This window comes from Odocoileus virginianus, chromosome 1 (assembly GCF_023699985.2).
Source record: "Odocoileus virginianus isolate 20LAN1187 ecotype Illinois chromosome 1, Ovbor_1.2, whole genome shotgun sequence".
Lineage (NCBI taxonomy): Eukaryota > Metazoa > Chordata > Mammalia > Artiodactyla > Cervidae > Odocoileus > Odocoileus virginianus.
In genome coordinates, this window is record NC_069674.1 from 23847516 (window position 1) to 23870141 (window position 22626).

Consider the following 22626-nt stretch of genomic DNA (forward strand, 5'->3'; position numbering starts at 1 on the left):
CATGCGTTAGGCTCTCTGGGGAGACCCTGCGTGGGACTCCCACGTCAGGCCTTCCAGAGGTGGGGTGTCCCTCCCCACTTCTAGGCGAGTCCTCTCCTGGGAGGGTGCGGGGGGGGCAGGGGTAGGGAAAGAGGAAGTCAAGGCCTTTAGCTGTTTTCCTTCCCAGAGGTTTACTGGGCCAGCCTCTCGTGAATATCGAATCCTCCATCTCCAGGGAAAGACTGAGAGAAGTCATAGGCCCAAGGAAATCGCTCCTTTCCAGTCTCCTGCTAATCTCTTCTTTGTGCTCCTTCTCCCTCCCCATCCACACACACATATGATCCTTGAACATAAAGGTGTGGATGCCATTGAAACAACACCGGCTTTAGACAGAGCTGGGCACTCACTTCCTGTCTAAAAGATCTGGGGCAACTGACCTAGTCTCTCTAAGTCTCAATTTACTCATCAGTCAAATAGGTTAATAATATCTCCCCTCCCTACCTCACAGGGTTTTCTGGGGGATATTAGATGAGACAACTTGGGGAACTGGCTTGGCAAAGCCTGCAAAATAGAAGGTCTTATTATCTCAAAGCATTAGCTCTTAGTCACAGCTGCATCTTAGGTCAGGACTCTAGTTGCAGTGGAGCGAAGGGGAGAGAAGAAAATGGAGCGAGGAACAAAGGAAATGTCTATTCTATGAGAAGGAATTCAGTGAAGGGTCCCTTTTCGCTGTCTTCAGGTGGTCACCATTATGCCAGGATAGGTAGTGCATTTTCTGCTAGACATGAAGGTCACTGCAGTCATTATTATAGTTCTCAACAGAGAGCAGAGTCAATTTCTCAGTCTGCTGAAGCCCCACACAGCCCCCTTTATGGTCTGGGAACAGTATGAATAAAGCAGAGTCCAGCATACAAAGCAATCATATTAGAAGGAGAAAGTGAAAGATGATGCCTGAATGGTAAATGATGAATCTAACAGAAAATCCGCAGGAGGTGGAGGAAAGGCAGAGACTAAATCCAACAAAGTTGTTCAGCAGAGGACATCAACAAAAGGCCACTTAACTGTCACCGGCGATTCTCAGAAGCCCCCCTCCCCATCCATGCTTTCCCAGAATGGCCAATTAACCGGCCATGTGTGCAGAGAGGAGAGCTCTTTTATGGAGAGAATGCCCTGCTCCCACACCCCGGCTGGACCTACTCCATTATCTCGCAGTTCAGCTGTTCAGACATGCCAAACTCTCCTAGAACCCTGGCTTTGAGAACTCTCAGACTGAAACATTAGCAAAGAGTTTAAGGACCTAGAAAAGAAAGCAATTAGACTTTCTACTCAAGTAACATTCAGCGTCAGTAGAAATTTGAATAAAAGAATATACTAGTAAACAATAGGTCAGGAATTTAAAAGAAAAACAGTGGGATGGTACTAGTCACCCAAAGTACCCAGCATCTTCTTGTTCAAAAGCATCATTATAAGTCACTAATAATAAGACAATCCCTGCACTTGCTTTAGGGGTGGGGAAAGAGACAGAGATAGATCGAGAGCAAGAGCAAAAGAGAGACAGAGGCACAGTTAAGAATTCTTGAGAATTCTACAGCAGCACATGCAATAGAACTTTCTGTGATAATGGAAATGTTCTACGTCTGCAGTATCCAATAGGATAACCACCAGTGGCTAGCATGACTGAGGAATTCCAATTTTAAATTAGCTTTAGTTGATTTAAATAATTTAAATGGCCACATGTGGCTAATGAGTGCCGTATTATAAGACAGCACAGTTCTGTGAGAATTCACCAGCCCTAAGTACTGCCTCCATGGCTGGATCTGAAGCAGACACACACAGCTGTGTTTAATACCTAACACTGGCTTCTCACGCAAAATTAATTACTCATTAATTAATTTTTATGTGTAGACATTAATTAGACATTAGACAATGTCTAATTAAGTAGACACTATTTACTCAATAGATGCTTACTGAATACCTACTATGGGCCAAGCACTTGCTAAGGTGTGGAAATAAAATAGAGTGATACAGATCTGGCCCTTAGGTTTCTTTTGGGGTAAGTAGACAATTGAAAGAGCGTACAAATAAATGTGAAAATATAGCTGAAGTATGTGTTACAAGGGGAAGGTACAATGTGCCAGAAGGACAGGTAGCATAGATTCCATATAGACTGAAGATGCAGGGAGAGTTACCCTAAAGAAGTTGTTAGAAGGACTTTCACCTCCTGCCATATACCTGACCAACCCTGCCCAAATGAAATAAGTAAAATGCTAGATAAAATACAACTTTTCTTAATGCCTCACTGGGTTGGCATGAAAGTAAGAATGCCAAAAGATGTAAAAGCAAGACCCATGAAAGGTAAGCAAACTTTTCCCATGAAGAGTAGAGATCTTTCAACTCTAAAGAGTTCTTGATCTTCCTCCTTAGAAGAATATTCCTTGTATCTAGGGTCATTTTCCTCCTACTTGAAGTATATATTTAAACATTTCCTTTAGTGAAAAAAAAGCACTCTCTTTTTATTTGTTTGAAAATTCTTTATTTGCTTTAATTCTTGAATAAATTCTAGGTTGATTATTGTTTTTCTCAGAACACACTGAAAACATGATCCCACAGTCTTCTAGCTTCCACTTTCACAGTTAAAAGGTAATCAATTAGTCTATTTACTGTTCTTTAGTATATGATCTTACCTTTGGTTGCTTTGAAGACCTCTTTGTCTTTGATGTTCTGCAGTTTTATCTTCATGTATGCTTCAGATACATAATAATGTGTCTAGGTACAAATCTCTTTTGGTTTATCCTGCTTGAGATTGGATTCCTGTACCTGGGGATAGCTATCTTTCCACTATTCTCATAAATTTTTCAATCATTATACTTTTTAACATTGGCTTTTACCCAATCTCTTTATTACCTTCTGGAATTTTATTAGGTATATGTTTTGTGCTCTCATTCTATCCTCTAAGATGTAGTCTTTCTATCATATTCCTATTTCATTGTCTCTCTGGGCTACAATCTGGATAATTTACTTATATTGAATACTGTTTTAGTCCAGTTAACTGATTCTGTCATCAGCTGAGCTTAATCTGTAATTTAATCAATCTGCTAGATTTTTAACTTTCAATTTATATAGTTCATCAATTATGAAACAACTTTTCTCTCAGATTTAAACACCCCTGCAATCCAGGAGCACCTTATAATCAGTGGCATCTTGAATGATAATTGGCAGTATTTTTGATGGCCCATAAAATTATGCTGCATCTTACAATCTTATTTTATAGTCAGCACAATATGGTATTCCTGTTTCATTTTTTGGAAGTTCTATTTGATTCTTTTTGAGCCCAAAAGACTTGAAATTCTTATCTATTTTAGAACCTCTTGTTTGTTTTTTTAAACTTACAAGACTTAGTAATTTTAGAATCTGTGTCAGATAACTGCAGTATCTGAAGATTGCCGGTCTATGTCTACTGCATATTATTTCTGCTGGTTCTTATTCAAAGTGCATTGTTTTCTTGTGCCATCTATCTGTGAGTCAATCATTTTCTTTGGACCTTTATCTGTGGAATTCCTTTGAGGCCTAGATTGAAGTTGAGTTCCTCCAGAGAGGATCTGTATTTACTTTTATGAGTTGCCGGTGTTGGGGGGGGGGGGGCCCACTACCAACCTGAGATCACTCTAAATTATTTGCTTGAGTTATTTTGGACAGCATAGTTAGCATAAATGTAGACCACAGACTCATGGAGAGGCTAACTTATTGTTATGAATTCTAGGAAAATACTTTTCTCTGGATTGCTTAACATCAATACTTTAAATCCTACACAATAAAGCAAGTTACTTCCAAGTGGATAATCAGAATTAGTGTTTAAGTGTTTTAACCTAGAACTGTTGGAAGAAAGGGTAGATAGTGATAATTTTCTAGACGTCGATTAAGTATGCATGTTCAATTTGCTAAAGCAGTAACTTCCAAACAGGTAGAAAGGGTAAAGATGAAATAAAATACAGGGGGAAAAATAAATCAAAAGATGAGAAAGGAAGGTTAAGAAGGCAGGGGGTAAAAGTAGGACAAAGAGAGCATAAAAAGAAGAAACTTACCTAAATATATATTTCAGTTTACATGTAAATGATTTTAACTCTCTAGTACAAGACAAAATTATCAGAATAGATTTTTTTAACCTAGCTATATATGTTCACACGAGCTATGCTTAAAGCATAAGAACTAAAGAAACTAAAAGTCAAAAGTGGGGGGAAAAAGATATGTCAGGTAAATGTTAACTAAAAGAAAATATCTGTAGCTTTATTAATATAAGATAAAAATGAACATCAAGGCAAAAGGCACTTTCAGAAACAAGAGGGTCACTACTACTTTCAATTTCCCAAGAATTTTTAACATATAAAAATATTTAGGAATTATTCTAACAAATAATGTGCAATCCTTCCTGAAGATAATTATAAAGCTTTACTGAAAAATGCTAAAATTTAAAATAAATCTGAAGATATACTTTATCATAGGATAAGAAAATTCAATGTCATAAAATTACATTCTTCCCAAATAGATTTAGAGATTCAATATAATTCCAATCAAAAACCCAACAGCCCATACAACTTCAAAAGCTGATGTAAATGATTATGAAAAAATAAAGGCCATAAGAAGAGTCAGGCCAATCCTGGAGAACTAATTAGGAGAACTTTCTATATCAGACACTAGCACATATTATAAAACTATATGAGCCTGTGCTCTAGAGCCTGAGAACTGCAACTACTGAAGCCCATGTGTCCAAGAGCCTGTGATCTGCAACGAGAAGCCACTGCAATGAGAAGCCACAGCACCGCAACTCGAGAGTGGCCCCCGCTCGCCACAACTAGAGAAAGGCCCACACAGCAACAGAGCCCCAGCGCAGCCAAAAATAAATAACTAAGTACAAATTTAAAAATAAAACAAAACTATAGTAATTGAGATGGCATAGTATTGGCACAGACAAACAGAACATAACAGAAACAAACTCAAGCATATTTGGAAACTTTTGTTTTTCTGCAGACTTGGCACCGCATGTCATTGTGGAACAGAAAGACTACTCAGTAAATGTTGCTGAGACAACCATAGATCTGTATGAGGAAAATGGCATTAAATCTCAATCCTACCACATACAAAAATCAGTTCCAGGTAGATTAAAGTACTTAAATGTAAAAGACAAACTATAACACTCTCAGAAGACAACATAAACAATATTTTATGACATTGGAATAGGTAATAATTTTTCTAAATAAGTGAAAGGCAAAAAATATAAAACAAAACTATAAAGTTTCCCATAAAGGGAAAAAATGAGTAAAATCAACTACATTATAATTAAGAACTTTGCAACAGAGAATAGAAAATAACCCTCAACCTGAGAGGATTTTTTGGTAATACACAAAACTGGAAAACAATATCCATGATATAAAAAGAACATCTGTGAATCATTTTTTAATGGGCAAAGAACACAAAAATCCATTTCTCGAAAGGAGACTCACAAATGATCTATAAACATATGAAAATTATACTTAGTAATCAGGGAAAAGAAAATTAAAACCACAATGAAATTATCATATCATACAACCAAATTGTCAAGAGTTAAACGTCAGTCAATACCAAGAGTTGAGGGCAAGAGCACCTCTCATCACTCCTGGTAGAGCTTTAAAGTGGTGAAATCACTTCAGAACAGAGTTGTTACCTAGTAAAGCCGCATATCCTACACCCGAACAATTCCACACCCAGCTATACGCCCCGAAGAAACTCTTATGCCTGTGCAGCAAGATTTATGTCCAAGATTGTATTTCTAAAATGGAGACGTAGCTGTAATACAACAGAGGAGAGAAAATGAACCAATTACAGCTACATGCATCCAGCAGACAAACCTCAAAACAGCGATGTTGAGTGAAAGATGGCAAATTGGAACATGCACTGTATGTTTCCATTGTATATGTTCAGACAGGTAAGACAGAACAATATATTGTCCAGGAATAAGTGCACAGCTGATATTACAAGGAAAAGGAAGGAAATTATCATCATGGATTTGTGGTTTCATCTGGGGGAAGGGAAGGGAGTGCAAAGAGGCTTCTAAGTTGTGTTTGTTCTTGTTAATGCTGAATGGTGGGTAAAAGAGTTAATTTTAACAGGCAATGAAAGTTTTACACAGGCTCTTGTACATATACTTCATTTTTACCATGGTATGGGAAAGCTAAATTCTTATTTTTCATAGTGAGAAATCAATAGAAAATGCCTAAAACTTAAAAAAGCAAGAAGTAGCAATATAAACACCACATGGAGGTTTATGGATGTGAATGTCAAGGCTAAAAGAATTCAATTTGGTTTTGCTAGAGAGCAAGACATGGGAAGAAGGAACGGGGAGCAGGACTCAGCTGCTTTTCACAAGTCTTGTAGAACTACTTGACTCTTTAAACCATGTGCTGTAAAATTGATTTAAGTAAAAATGAAGTTTTAGAAGTGGCATTTGATACCTAGAATAGTCAAATGCATAGAAACAGTAGAATGGTGGTTACTGAGGGCCAGTGGGGGTAAAGGGTCACAGGGGTTAGTGGTTAATGTGTTCAGAGTTTCAGTTGGGGAAGATGACAAGTTCTGGAAATGGATGGTGCTGATGGTTGTACAACATGTGAATGTTCTAAATGCAACTAAACCATAAACTTAAAAATGATTAAAGTGGTAAATTTTATGTTATGTATATTTTACCACACACAAAAAAATTTAAGCTCAAAACAAAAAAGAGAGACTGGAATTTGAGCTAAGTTAGGCAGAGTATGAAGGAGTTAATCATCCAAGGCAGGGTGAAGAGGTTGTAGGAAATCTGATTCTTGCCCCGGATCTTTTCTTCATTAAAAGTATTAATTCCCACTTCTGGTTAGAGACCTCCCTAAGGATCTCCAGAGATCACATGAGGTGCTCCAACATTTCCAAATAAAACTCACAAACTAAATTATATTTAATTTCCAAAATTCCTCCTTGGGTGCTTAACGGAAATAAATACATCAAATGTAATCTTAAAAAACAGAAAAACTCAAGTATCATTATTCACAGTACAAAAGGATTCTTTGACTAACAAGAGGATTTACTACAGTCGCTTAACATAACTCCCCCAGGACACTCAAAATGTGATTTAATTAACACAAAACAGGCTTATCCCACCTTTCAGAAATATGCCAAACAGGTGCTTTCAAAGGAAATTGAGAACTGAAAATCCAAGAAAACAATGACCCACCATACAGTGGGTTAAGGCTGCTCTAGCCTAGAGTTTCTAAATCAACTTTATTATTGAAAAATCCCACACTGGGATCATCCCCGCAAGGGAAGCTGTAGCTGACCAACTGTATCTCCAATCACACCTCATGCCTCCCTCTATCATTACACACCATATAAATTCTAATTCTTCACAAGAATTCGTCTAATACGAAACAAGCTCATCATGGGCTGGGGCTGTGTCATCCATCTGTATGACCCCAGGACATCTGCATACAGCCCAGGCACTGCCCAGGACCTACTTACTGATTGATTATGTTGATCCACTCATTCTACCAACTGCCCAAAGCCTAGGAACACAAACCCTTCTTTCTCGGCCTTTGTCCTTGCCTGCGTCTACCAGCTCTGCAACCACAAGCTCAGAACCTAAATCTTTGCTCTGTTCTGCTCCCCACTTTTAGTTACTGGACTCCTTTCTTATCATGCACAGTCAGAGACCTCACATGGTACCATACTTGAGTGTAATCCTTGGATATCAGGGTCTTGCCTTCCCCTCCCCCAGAACTGGTGTCTATCCCCAAACCTAGGTCCAGAAGTTGATGACAGGCTCTTGGGTCATCCTCTGCCACATGGCTGCCTCCACTTAGGCACCCAGCTGGCCTCCTCTCTATTGCAGTACACCCTCCCTCTGCCTTACCAGTTCAGCCACCTAATGGGGAGACCCCAGCTCTATTCCATCTCCACTCAGTCCCTAAAGGGGAGAGGGTTTGCCCAGAGACATTCCCCGGCCCTCAGTCCACAGATCTCACCACACTGTGGTTGAGGGTCCGGCCACACCAGGACCACCCAGCAAATGATGATGAGGTGTCTCAGATCACAGGACAAGAGCTTGCTCCCCAGTGAGGCAGAGGTTTGGCAGCCACCACCCAAGAACCCACTTCCTACTCTTTGGAGGAAAGGTATCTGCAGCCAGGAATGTAGCTGCAGCTAGGGACCACCCCTACAGCTGGGGAGCCCCCTACACAGCCCTGGGAGGAGCGGGTGAAGACCCTACTGTGTGGAAGAAAGGCAAAGGTGACCAGACACCTTCCCTATCTGTGGGCCAGCAGGACCAAGTAGTAAACACTTTAGTCTTTGGTAGGGTGGGGAGGGGTGGGGGAGGGCATGAAGGAAGACAGAGTAAGTATTCTCACTGAATAGTCTTTCTTATATTTAAAACTATAAAAAAGTTTTATACAAAAGTTTTTGTACAAAACTAAGTGGAACTAGTTTTGGCCTGCAGGCTGTAGTCTGCCCACCCCCTGGTGTGGTTGAAGAGGCAAGAATTCATTTACAAGACTATTAGAAGCTATTAGAAAGCTCAAGGGAAATCAGAGATGTGCGTTAGAACACTTCTTCAATCAAAGCCAATGATTTCCAAAGCTATAGAAGCCTTCTTCAATCAAAGCCAATGATTTCCAAAGCTAGGCATTCAACTCCTACTGGGGAGAAAGGAAGAAATTAATGACTCCTAGTGTATATTTTTATCTCAAACTTTTTATTTCAATTTTTGTGTTTTATAAAATACATTAATACAATGGCATGTATACAGAATTTATAGATATATAATTACATATATTGGGTGTGATGTACTAAAAACTTTTTAATTGTAGGAGTGCAGGGCAAAAAATACCTGAAGAATGCTGGCCTAATGATCTGGCACTAATTGATTTTGAAAAATCCCACACTGTCATGCCTTTATTTTATGAGTACCTCTTTTCTAATATACTGTTGAGTTTTTTTTTAATTAAAATTTATTTAAATCAATGTTGACAAATACTAGAGGATTTTCCTGATTTTGAAATCAACGTATTATGAGGGGAGGAAAGCTATTTGAGCACTGCTATGAGCAAGGTTCGGGATTCCCAGGTGGCACTAGTGGTAAAGAGCTCACCTGCCAAAGCTGGACGTAAGAGACACGAGTTTAAACCCTGAGTTGGGAAGATTCCTTGGAGAAGGGCATGGCAGCCCACTCCAATATTCTTGCCTGGAAAATTCCATGGACAGAGGAACTACAGTGACGGACTACAGCCCACAGGGTCACAAAGAGTCAGACATGACTGAAGTGACTTAGCATAGCACAGCATACATCAACAAGGTTCTGCCTTTGGAATCCAATGTGTGGTCAAGATATTGAATCTTCACTGCTCCTTTTGTTGTGTAGCATTAGAACCATCTTCCCCTATGGCAGGCCTTGGGATCAAGACTTTTTAAGATTACTTCTGGGTCCAAGTTTACTTCATGAACCTTGAAGGAGTGTGGTCAAGGATCATGCTCTCCTTGACTTACACCAATTGCATAGTAACACTTCCTGTATGTGCTGAATTCAGCCTCTTTCGCAACAGAAGGAATTGTTGGGGGTAAGGGGGTGCCTGCAATTTAGCTCCTCACCTTACCTGATTTCATCCAAATGGCTTTATTTGTACATTTTGCCCACATTTTGCAAAAATGAAAAATAACAAACTGAAAATTGTAGTGCCAATGATTAAACAGTGGAGATAAACTTGATACAACTGAGATAAACATGAATGGAAATAAACATTTTGGAAACAAATAGCCTCACTTGGACACCCATTGCATAAACCAGGTAGCTAGGTATTGATTTGGACAGGAAAAGATTAAAACTATAAAAGATGTTGTCAAGGACACTGAAAGGTCAAATTTTTACCCCAACTTCAAATTAAGTTGGCTTGCCACTGTTTCCTGGATGCCAGCAAAAGACACAAAACCCTGGGTCACAAAGTATTTTATTACTCAGGGTAATACCAGCACTAGTGCCAATTCTCTGAGCCCTGTTTTCTACAGAGAGAGTCAAGTGACATCTGCCCAGGCAATACGTCAAATTATAGGAGAGGAATCCTGAGTGTAGGGAACCTGAAATCTATGATTTCTAGTTTTTTTAATTTGTTACGTTTTTTAAAATTTTTCTGGTCATACCATGGTTTGCAGGATCTTAGTTCCCTGATCCAGGATTGAACTTCTGTCCTTGGCAGTGAGAACATGCAGTCCTAACCACAGGACCACCAGCTAATTCACGAGATTTTTGTGTGTATATGACCCAGAATGTGGCTTATCTTCATGAAAGTTCATGAGTGCTTGGGAAGAATGTGTATCCCATTGCTGTTGGATGACATGTTCCATAAATGTCAATTAGATCAAGTCAATTGATGGTGCTGTTTAGGTCAACCATATTCTTTTTGATTCTCTGCCTGGTTAACCTAAAAATTACTGAAAGAAGAGTTTTGAAATTCCCAGCCAGATAGCAGATTTGTCTATTTCTCCTTGCAGTTTTACAATTTTTGTCTCTTTAATTATAACACTGTTAAGTGCAAACATGCTAAGAACTATTATATATTCTTGGAAAGTTAAATTCTTTATTGTTATACAATGCCCCTCTTTAATCCTTATAAGTTTCCTTTTTCTGAAGTCCACTTTGTCTGTAATTAAGACAGATACTACAACTTTCTTTTAACTAGTGTTAACATGGAATAGCTTTCTCCATCACTACACTTTTAACATATCTGAACCTTTATATTTAAAGTGGGTTTCTTGTAGGTAACTTAAAAGTTGGATCTTCTTTATCCAGTTGACAATTTTGGTCTTTCAATTAATGTATTAGACTATTCACATTTAGATTTATTGTTGCTATAGTTGGAGTCAATATTACTTGAACTATCATTGGAGTGAACTATTACTGATATAGCTGGATGAATCACAAACTGGATTCAAGATTGCCAGCATAAATATCAATAACTTCAGATATGCAGATGACAACCACCCTTATGGCAGAAAGTGAAGAGGAACTAAAGAGCCTCTTGATGAAGGTGAAAAAGGGGAGTGAAAAAGCTGGCTTAAAACTCAACATTCAAAAAACTAAGGTTATGGCATCTGGTCCCATCACTTCATGGCAAAGAGATGGGGAAACAATGGAAACAGTGACAGACTTTGCTTTCTTGGGCTCCAAAATCACTGCAGCCATTGCAGCCTTGAAATTAAAAGACGCTCATCCCCTGGAAGAAAAGCTATCACAAACCCAGACAACATATTAAAAAGCAGACACATCACTTTGCCAACAAAGGTCCATATAGTCAAAGCTATGATTTTTCCTGTAGTCACATATGGATGTGAGAGTTGGACCATAAGGAAGGCTGAATGCCGAAGAATTGATGCTTGGAACTGTGATGTTGGAGAAGGCTCTTAAGAGTCCCTTGGACTGCAAGGGGAACAAATCATTCAATCCTAAAGGAAATCAACCCTGAATATTCCTTGGAAGGACTTATGCTGAAGCTGAAGCTCCAATACTTTGGCCACCTGATGGGAAGAGCTGACTCAATGGAAAAGACCCTGATGCTGGGAAAGATTGAGGGCAGGAAGAGAAAGGGGTGACAGAGGATGAGTGAGATGGTTGGATAGCATCATTGACTCAATGGACCTGAGTTTGAGCAAACTCGGGGAGATAGTGAAGGACAAGGAAGCCTGGCTTGCTGCAGTCCATGGGGTCACAGAGAGTAGGACACTACTGAGCAACTGAACAACAACAACATAGTTGTAGTGATATCTACCACGATTGTAACCATTTTCTATTTGTTATACTTGTTTTTGTTTCTTTTGTTCCCCTCTTTACCTGCCTTCTCTGTTTTTTTTTTTTTAATATTTATTTATTAATTTATTTGGCTGTGCTGGGTCTTAGCTGCATCCTGCAAGATCTTTGGTTGTGGCATGTAAACTCTTCATTGTGGCACGTGGGATCTAACTCCCTGACCAGGGATCATATAGGACCTCCTGTATTGGGATCACCCACTACTGGACCACCAGAGAAGTCTCACCTTCTCTTGTTTTAATTGAGCCTTTCAAAGAACTACCCAGTGGCTCAGATGGTAAAGTGTCTGCCCACAATGCAGGAGTTCAGTTCAGTTCAGTCACTCAGTCGTGTCTGACTCTTTGCGACCCCATGAACCACAGCACACCAGGCCTCCCTGTCCATCACCAACTCCCGGAGTCCACCCAAATCCATGTCCATTGGGTCAGTGATGCCATCCAACCATCTCATCCTCTGTCGTCCCCTTCTCCTCCTGCCCTCAATCTTTCCCAGCATCAGGGTCTTTTCAAATGAGTCAGCTCTTCGTATCAGGTGGCCAAAGTATTGGAGTTTCAGCTTCAACATCAGTCCTACCAATGAACACCCAGGACTGATCTCCTTTAGGATGGACTGGTTGGATCTCCTTGCAGTCCAAGGGACTCTCAAGAGTCTTCTCCAACACCACAGTTCAAAAGCATCAATTCTTCGGCACTCGGCTTTCTTTATAGTCCAACTCTCACCTGGGTTCAATCCCTGGTTTGGGAAGACCTCCGGGAGAAGGAAATGGCAACCCACTCCAGTATTCTTGCCTGGAAAATCCCATGGACAGAGAAGCCAGGTAAGCTACAGTCCATGGGGTCACAAAGAGTCAAACATAACTGAGTGACTTTCTTTCTTCAAAGAATTCCACCTTATCCTCTTCCTTGGCGTATCAAGAATACTTCTTTTAAAAATTACTTTAGTAACTGATCTAGAATTTGCAATGTATACTTTTAACTATTCTATGTCTGCCTTCAAACAACATGACTTCACATGTGGTGTGGGTACTTTAGAACATTTTCAGTTTCTTCCTCTTGCCCCTTATAACATTGCTGAAATAGAGTATGTTTCACATATCCATATCCATAAACTGTAATCTAATTGTTACTATTTTTAAAGTTATCTTTTAGATCAATTAAGAGTAAGAAAAATAAAATATTTTATTTTACCTTCTTTTATTCCTCCCACTTTCTTTATATAGATACTAAGTTTTGACCTATGTCATTTTCCTACTCCCTGAAAAACTTTAAAAAATATTTCTTGCAGAGCCGGCCTGCTGCAATGAATTGCCTCAGATTTTGTTTGTTTGAAAAAGTATTTCTTCTTCACTCTTTTTTTTTAAAAGAAACTTTCATCTTTATTTATTTATGTAACGTCTTAGGCCAGGTTGTGCACGGCATGCGGGATCTTAGTTCTCCAACCAGGGACTGAACCAGTGCCCCCTGCACTGAGAGCCCAGAGTGTTAACCACTGGACCTAAAGGGAAGTCCCCTTCCTCTTTTTTTTTTTTTTTTTTTCGCCTCTCTGCTTACCACTCCCTCACTCCTTTTTTTTAAAATGCTGATATTTAATTATTATCCTGAAGAACGAAATGGCAACCCACTCCAGTATTCTTGCCTAGAGAATCCCATGGAGAAAGGAGCCTAGCAGGCTACAGTCCATAGGTAGGCAAGAGTTGGACACGACTTAGTGACTAAACCATTTAATTATTATATAAGCTTCAGGTTTACAGCATTATAATTCAACATCTGTATATACCATAAAATAAGTATCACAAATCTAGTTACCATTCATCACCATACAGTTGACTCCATTCCCTCTATTTCACCCACCTCTCAACTCCCTTCCCCTCTGGCAGCCCCTAATCTGATCTCTGTTTCTATGAATTTATTTTTGTTTTATTTGTTCATTTGTTTTATTTTTTCAGATACAATATATGAGTGAAATCATATGGTATCTATCTTTCTCTGACTTAGTTCACTTATTTCATAATACCTTTAAGATCTATCTATGTTGTTGCAAATGGCAAGATTTCTCTTTTTTATGTCTGAGTGTATTCCATTTTGTATACACACATCTTCTTTATCCACGCATCCATCAATGGACACAGGTTGTTTCCTTATCTCAGCTATTGTAAATAATGCTGTAATGAATATAGAGGTGCATGTATTTTTTTGAGTTAATGTTTTTATGTTCTCCTAATAAATACACAGAAGTGAAATAGCTGGGTCAAATGGTAATTCCAGTCTTAATTTTTTTGAGAAACCTCCATATTGCTTTTCATGGTGGCTGTACCAATTTATAGTCCCACCAACAATGTATGAGGATTCTCTTTTCTCCACACCTTATGCAACATCTGTTATTTCCTGTCTTTTCAATCATAGCCATTCTAATATATGGGAGATGATCTCTCATTGTGGTTTTGATTTGCATTTCCCTAATAATTAGTGATGTTGAACATCTACTCATGCATGTTGCCCATCTGTGTGCCTTCTTCGAAAAAATGTCTATTCAGGTCCTGTGCCAATTTTTTTTAATCAAAGTTGCTTGTTTTTTGTTGAATTATATGAGTTCCTTATATATATATATATATTGGGTTGGCCTAAAAGTTCATTCAGGTTTTCCTTTAAGATGGTACAGAAAAACTTGAATGAACTTTTTTGCCAACCCAATATTTTGGATATTAGCCCCTTATCAGATACATGATTTGCACATACCTTCTCCATTCAATATGTTTCCTTTTCAATGTAAGACAGTTTCCTTCACTATACAGAAGCTTTTTAGTTTGATGTGGTTCCATTTGTCTATTTTTGCTTTTGTTTCCCTTGCCTTTGGAGTCAGATCCATGAGCCATCACTACATGTCTTTGAGATTAAGTGTTAAGTGTTACTCACTCAGTCGCTTCTGACTCTCTGTGACCCCAAGAACTGTAGCCAGGCTCCTCCGTCCATGGGATTCTACCGGCAAGAATACTGGAGTGGGTTGCCATTCCCTTCTTCAGGGGATCTTCCGGACTCAGGAATCGAAATCACGTCTTCGGCATTGCAGGCAGATTCTTTACCATCTGAGCCACCAGGGACTGCCTATGTTTTCTTCTAGCAATTTTGTGGTTTTAGGTCTTACATTCAAGTCTTTAATCCATTTTGAGTTAACTTTTGTGTACAGTGTAAGACAGTGGTCTAGTTTCATTCTTTTTCATGTGACTATCTAGCTTTCCCAACACTACTTGTTGAAGAGACTATCCTTCTTCCATTGTATGTTCTTTGTTTCTTTGTCCTAAATTGTCCTTACACATATAGGTTTATTTCTGAGCTCTCACTTCTGTTCCATTGGTCTGTGTGTCTGTGTTTGCCAGTACCATATTGTTTTATTATTAGATCTTTGTAGTATAGTTTGACATCAGGGAGCAGGATATCTCTAGCTGTGTTCTTTTCTCAAGACTGTATAGGCTTTTTGAGTCTCTTTCAGTCCTGAAGGATAATCTAACTGGGTAGAAATTCTAAGTTTGTCTTATTTTGTTTAAAATTTTAAATATTTCACTCCATACTCTTCTTGCTTTCACAGTTTCTGACAATTTCACTGTAATTCGTATGCTTGTTGTTCTGTAAGTAGTAAGGTAATTTTCCCCTTTCTTGCTTTCAAGATTTTTTGTCTTTATTTTTATGCAGTTTGAATATGATGATTATTCTACTATACTGAACAGTAAACAACTGTTTCCTTCACTCCAGAGGGAACATTATCTCCATCCTCCAAAGCTATTTACTGTTCTAACATCCTTGAAAAGATCATCTGGATGTGCAGAAAGACAAGAGATCCATGAAGAATTTATCCACGTATAAAACACTGTGAAAATTGCACTGGAAGTTGTGTTCAAAACAGTGTCCTCAGGGAGAATTCCCTGGTGGCCCAATGGCTAGGACTTGGTGCTTTCACGACTGTGGTTCCGGGTTCGATCTCTGGTCAGGGAACTAAGATTCCTGCAAGTTGCATGGTGCAGCTGAAATTTTAAAGTGCTCTCAGCCTTGGTTGTCCATTAGTATCAGCTGAGATCTTTATAAGCCAATGCTCACAGATTCTGTTTCAATTGGTCTGGGGTGGAACCCAAGCCATCGGTAGTTTGCAAAACCCCTGGGTGATTCTAATGTAGAACCAGGGTGGAGAACACCTGTCTAAAAGACGCTGAGGTGAGGTATAATTAGTAAATATATTTTTAGCTCAGTGCTTCTCAAAAGTTTACTGGGCATGTGAATTACTTGAATGTGAATTACTTCAATGCAGACTCTGATTCAATAGGTCTGGAGTGGAGCCAGGGATTCTGTTTCTGACAAGCTCCTGGATATAGCCTAATGCTATCATTTGACTCTGAGCAGAAAGTTTACTGGGATTCCCTGGTGGCTCAGATAGCAAATCATCCGCCTGCAATGTGGGAGACCCAGGTTCAATCCCTGGGCCGGAAAGGTTATCTCTCATTGAGAATATGCTAATTATAATATGTGTCTACTGTAAACTTTCATATATATACATGTTCAGAAATTTACCATATATGAAAGGAGAAGGCAGCTTGACTCTGGAAGATGGTTTTGCAGTAAGAGTGAGACCTTTTGCTTCCCAAGACCACAGAAAACACCTTGGGTGTTGAGATCTTGAAAAATTTGACAGTTCAGGGTGTTAACAAAAACACAGAGATTTAGAATACATGGCCATTAAATCCTAAACAACAACTTTACTCTGAATCTTACATTGCTCAAATATGGATGGTGGTAATAGCTGAGGAATGGTCCACAAATTTGGATTCAAGTGCCAGAGAAATCCTGATACTACTAGAGCAGAGAGTCCATCAGGTTTGAGCAACCCAGGGAAACACTGATCAATGTGTTATTATTTCTCCATCTATGGGAATATGAAAAATTATCTCTGGACTGCCTCCTCTCAATCTTTCAGTTTAATTTCCAAAGGTTATGATACCATTGACCTCTGAGCCCTCAGAGCTGGCACTTGTATCTCTCCCCCACCCTGCAGCCCTGGCAAAGAGTACAAGGGGAAATCCCTCTTCCAGGGCCAGTGCTATTAATTAGCAGGCCTTCCCCAGCCTCAGCAGTAAACAATCTGCCTACAATGCAGGAGTCTCAGGAGACATGGGTTTGATCCCTGGGTCAGGAATATCCCCTGGAGAAGGGAATGCAACCCACTCCAGTTTTCTTGCCTGGAGAAACCCCATGGACAGAGGAGTCAGGCATGTTACAGTCCATGAGGTCACAAATAGTCGAACACAACTGAAGTGACTTAGCAAGCACGCATCCCAGCCTAGCAATTTGTCCACTTTCAGCCAAAACAAATATCTTTCTGGCTATAGGAGCCCCTTATTTGTATTCCTGAGTAAACAGAAGGCTCCTAGACTTCCTGCCAAGCATCAAGGAACCTGGAGCACATAAAGAAGCATGCCTGTAAGATATTTATCCTATTGATGGCCCTGGGGCAAGAGCGAGAGAGGAAGATCTGGGGCCTTCTTTGACATGCCTCCTTAGCAAGTTAATACCTGTTTACCACCAACTGCTGCTAGAAGTATCTAGAAATACCACTTCAGGGACTTCCCTAGTGGTCCAGTGGTTAGGAATCAGCCTGCCAACGCAGGACATGTGGGTATGATCCCTCACCTAGGAACGAAATCTCACATGCTGCAGGGCAACTAAACCCATGCACCACCACTCCAGAGCCCACATGCTTCAACTAAGACCCGACACAGCCAAAAACAAATAATAAAATATTAAAATACATATATATTTTTTAAAATTTTAAATAAAGAAATAATACCACTTCACAACAATGAGATAGGTCATCCTTTCCCACTGAGCCTTACTTCTCTGAGTTTTCTCATACAGGTATGCTAAAATAAGAGCAGGAGGTCTTGGCTTTCCCTGATCTCTGGGCTTCTTACATCCATCAGAAAAGAAAAATACCATGGCAAGGTACTCAGAGCCAAGGAAGGGAGACTGCCTCAGCCCATTGGCCAAGTGGATCAGATGTGAAAATGACACTGCTGTAGGGGTCACCAGTTTTTGCTCATGTACTATGGACCCAAAATAAATAAAACCTTGGCTCTGCCCTTGAGAGTCCAAAATCTGAGTTAATGGTTTTCTAAGGTTAGGTCAAGTTGTTTAAATACTCAAATAGAATATATCTATCTGTTTGTTGAGAGCAGTAGGCATTTTGTCGTTCAAGGTTTCAAGAGGCTAATAATTAAAGATGGGAGTAGGTGGTTCCATAGGCTATCTAATCTCTAAGAAAGTGCACAAAGTCCCTAATGGATGGAAATAGTGTCTTTGGTCCATTCCAGATGTTTCACAATAATTAAAATATTGTTCCTTGATGACAATGTTAGGTGCAGGCACAGGGGGCAGACCCATGGGAACCACAAAATGCCCCTCAATTGTGGGTGTCATCAGCCAGCAATGGTAGCCAGAGAGGGAGAATACGGCTCCTGTTTCTTCCCTAAACTCCCTCTTATCGCAGCAAACCTAGAAACTCAAAGCTTTCAGAGGTCAGGAAGGTAGTACAGGGTTGTGAGACCAAAAAAGCTGGAGGAACTCTGTGCATTTTAAAAGCATTCAAATTACTTTCTCAGCAACAATTTCTAGAGCTGGCCTAGAAAATCTGCTTCAACATTTCCATCTGTTTTTGTTTGGACATGTTACTTCACCTCTTTAATTCTTTGACTCCTCATCAGTAAATAGGGACAGGAATACCCAGCCTGCATGTATCCCCAGGTGGTTGTGATAATTTAATTATACAGTATAAATAAAAGCATTTTTAAAATATAAATCATTACAAAAATGCAAGCAACTTAATATCAAGTCTTGTTTATCTCTGAAGTTTAATTTATGTTCTGTTTCTCTTAGAACTGGGGGATATACATTCCTATCTATTTTCCAGAATTCCACTGATAATATTTGTTGGAAAAAGTACTTTTTCTGCTGCCCTAACTTGTTGAGAGTACTGCTTATGCAATTGTTAACTTGCTGCCCTACAGCAAATCAAATCGACAAATATTTACTAGCTGCTGAGCTCAGCTTTGTAAGAAATACAAAAACTATGAGATTCACTTTCTGCATTAAAGGAGCAAATTGCCCATCTGCACATGGTACCCATATATTCTTTTTTTTTTCTTCCATTTATTTTTACTAGTTGGAGGCTAATTACTTTACAATATTGTAGTGGGTTTTGTCATACATTGACATGAATCAGCCATGGATTTACATGTATTCCCCATCCCGATCCCCCTTCCCACCTCCCTCTCTATCCGATCCCTCTGGGTCTTCCCAGTGCACCAGGCCCGAGTACTTGTCTCATGCATCCAACCTGGGCTGGTGATCTGTTTCACACTTGATAATATACATGTTTTGATGCTGTTCTCTCGAAACATCCCAACCTCGCCTTCTCCCACAGAGTCCAAAAGTCTGTTCTGTACATCTGTGTCTCTTTTTCTGATTTGCCTATAGGGTTATTGTTACCATCTTTCTAAATTCCATATATATGCATTAGTATACTGTATTGGTCTTTATCTTTCTGGCTTACTTCACTCTGTATAATGGGCTCCAGTTTCATCCATCTCATTAGAACTGATTCAAATGAATTCTTTTTAATGGCTGAGTAATATTCCATGGTGTATATGTACCACAGCTTCCTTATCCATTCGTCTGCTGATGGGCATCTAGGTTGCTTCCATGTCCTGGCTATTATAAACAGTGCTTCGATGAACATTGGGGTGCATGTGTCTCTTTCAGATCTGGTTTCCTCGGTGTGTATGTCCAGAAGTGGCATTGCTGGGTCATATGGCAGTTCTATTTCCAGTTTTTTAAGAAATCTCCACATTGTTCTCCATAATTGCTGTACTAATTTGCATTCCCACCAACAGTGTAAGAGGGTTCCCTTTTCTCCACACCCTCTCCAGCATTTATTGCTTGTAGACTTTTGGATAGCAGCCATCCTGACTGGCGTGTAATGGTACCTCATTGTGGTCTTGATTTGCATTTCTCTGACAATGAGTGATGTTGAGCATCTTTTCATGTGTTTGTTAGCCATCTGTATGTCTTCTTTGGAGAAATGTCTGTTTAGTTCTTTGGCCCATTTTTTGATTGGATCATTTATTTTTCTAGAGTTGAGCTGGAGGAGTTGCTTGTATATTTTTGAGATTAATCCTTTGTCTGTTGCTTCATTTGCTATTATTTTCTCCCATTCTGAGGGCTGTCTTTTCACCTTGCTTATAGTTTCCTTTGTTGTGCAAAAGCTTTTAAGTTTCATTAGGTCCCATTTGTTTATTTTTGCTTCTATTTCCAATAATCTGGGAGGTGGGTCATAGAAGATCCTGCTGTGATTTATGTCAGGAAGTATTTTGCCTATGTTCTCCTCTAGGAGTTTTATAGTTTCTGGTCTTATATTTAGATCTTTAATCCACTTTGAGTTTATTTTTGTGTATGGTGTTAGAAAGTGTTCTAGTTTCATTCTTTTACAAGTGGTTGACCAGTTTTCCCAGCACCACTTGTTAAAGAGGTTGTCTTTTTTCCATTGTATATTCTTGCCTCCTTTGTCAAAAATAAGGTGTCCATAGGTCCGTGGATTTATCTCTGGGCTTTCTATTCTGTTCCATTGATCTATATTTCTGTCTTTGTGCCAGTACCATACTGTCTTGATGACTGTGGCTTTGTAGTATAGTCTGAAGTCAGGCAGGTTGATTCCTCCAGTTCCATTCTTCTTTCTCAAGATTGCTTTGGCTATTCGAGGTTTTTTGTATTTCCATACAAATTGTGAAATTATTTTTTCTAGTTCTGTGAAAAATACCGTTGGTAGCTTGATAGGGATTGCATTGAATCTATAGATTGCTTTGGGTACTATAGCCATTTTGAAAATATTGATTCTTCTAGTCCATAAACACAGTATATTTCTCTATCTGTTTGTGTCCTCTTTGATTTCTTTCATCAGTGTTTTATAGTTTTCTATGTATAGGTCTTTTGTTTCTTTCTTTTGTTTTCTCCTAAGTATTTTATTCTTTTTGTTGCAATGCTGAATGGTATTGTTTCCTTAATTTCTCTGTTTTCTCATTGTTAGTGTATAGGAATGCAAGGGATTTCTGTGTGTTAATTTTATATTCTGCAACTTTACTATATTCGTTGATTAGCTCTAGTAATTTTCTGGTAGAGTCTTTAGGGTTTTCTAGGTAGAGGATCATGTCATCTGCAAACAGCGAGAATTTCACTTCTTCTTTTCCTACCTGGATTCCTTTGACTTCTTTTTCTGCCCTGATTGCTGTGGCCAACACTTCCAAAACTATGTTGAATAGTAGAGGTGAGAGTGGGCACCCTTGTCTTGTTCCTGATTTTAGGGGAAATGCTTTCAATTTTTCACCATTGAGGGTGATGCTTGCTGTAGGTTTGTCATATATAGCTTTTATTATGTTGAGGTATGTTCCTTCTATTCCTGCTTTCTGGAGAGTTTTTATCATAAATGGATGTTGAATTTTGTCAAAGGCTTTTTCTGCATCTATTAAGCACATATATTCAAAGGAGGAAAAAACTGCCTATGCTCTCTGGATGCTACCAGTACACCTGGAGCTTTACTTCAAATACAAGAAACAGCTGGTGTTCTTGATTTAAGGCTCAATACAAACAGTAGAGAGAATTTATTTTACAAGCTGTCTGGTTTGGCAAAATTCCAGAATTCATCAACTAGAAAGATAAGGATGATGATGATAATGATAAAAATGATTCTTCATAGTTGGTCTGAACATAGTGACATAAAAAAAGTACAATCTACATAAGACATTCCAAAACTGGAACAAATCCTCAACTTCACCCAAAATAGACTTATAGCAGGCAGCACCTGTAAAAACCAATGGTAACCCTACACACTTGACATGGCTTGCATGGAAGCTGGACCTATGGAAGTTTCAGGCCATGTTCCTTTGATTAATCCTTTTACTAAAAAGGGCATCAATATCTGTTTAACATAGAAAAGCTCCCAGAGAAAGAACCCCACAATTTCAAAACCCAAATAATACTCAAAGTGGAAACATCCAACCAGTGCTTTTCTGTGAATTATTGAGATCTTTAAGTCTTGAGATAAATCTAAAAAAAATCCATTGCTTCTGTGGGACTTTCCTGGCAGTCCAGTGGCTAAGACTCTGTGCTTCCACTGCAGGGCATGCTGGTTTGATCCCTGGTTAGGGAACTAAGATCTCACATGCCACAAGGTGTGGCCAATAAATAAATAAGGGTTCTAATAAGGGAAAATATCAATGCCTCATTCAGAAATGAATTTTTAACATTTGGTGAGAAGAATAATTCAAGCTAACACATATGGAGTACTTCCACCTGTAGGTAAAGTGCTTAAGACTTTCATGCATTAGCTTACTGAATCCTCTTCATAAGTTACTATAAATACAGTCACTATCCTCATCTTAAAGTAAAGGAAACTAGGGCTCCCAGAGGTTATAGCATGGCTCAAGGTCACATGACCGCGTGAAGGAGTTGGGCTATTTGGCTGCTCCTTGCCATATGTAACACAGACGAGTGGATATGGTCTGCCCTGAAGTCCCCAGATGGCTACAGTTCAATAAGCAGCTCTGGTTTCAAGTACCTAATCCCATCCACAGCCATGGACTTTGCCCCTACCCCATCCTATTATTTACTTCACAGAAGGTCTTCTTTTGGTCCCCAACAGGACTGGGTATAAGACTTGAAAATGGCTCAGCGAGCCCCCTCCCAGTACTACAAAAA

General features: G+C 39.2%; 1 protein-coding gene across 6 annotated transcripts in view; it reads right to left on the reverse strand.

The window, feature by feature from the left end:
• The window catches only part of CPA5 (carboxypeptidase A5), a 53408-nt gene that overhangs the window by 20557 nt on the left and 10225 nt on the right, over positions 1-22626 (reverse strand). For 2 of the 6 annotated variants that reach the window (XM_020880689.2, XM_020880696.2), the window contains exons 1-2: positions 1177-1578; positions 481-540 (exon numbers count right to left, since the gene is read on the reverse strand). The exons of 1 other annotated variant lie outside the window; for it this stretch is intronic. The gene's annotated coding sequence lies outside the window, so the exon portion shown is untranslated. Of the gene's footprint in view, positions 1-480; positions 541-1041; positions 1579-22626 lie in introns of those variants that run through there. 3 more of the 6 variants (XM_020880690.2, XM_020880693.2, XM_020880691.2) reach the window with 3 other exon arrangements.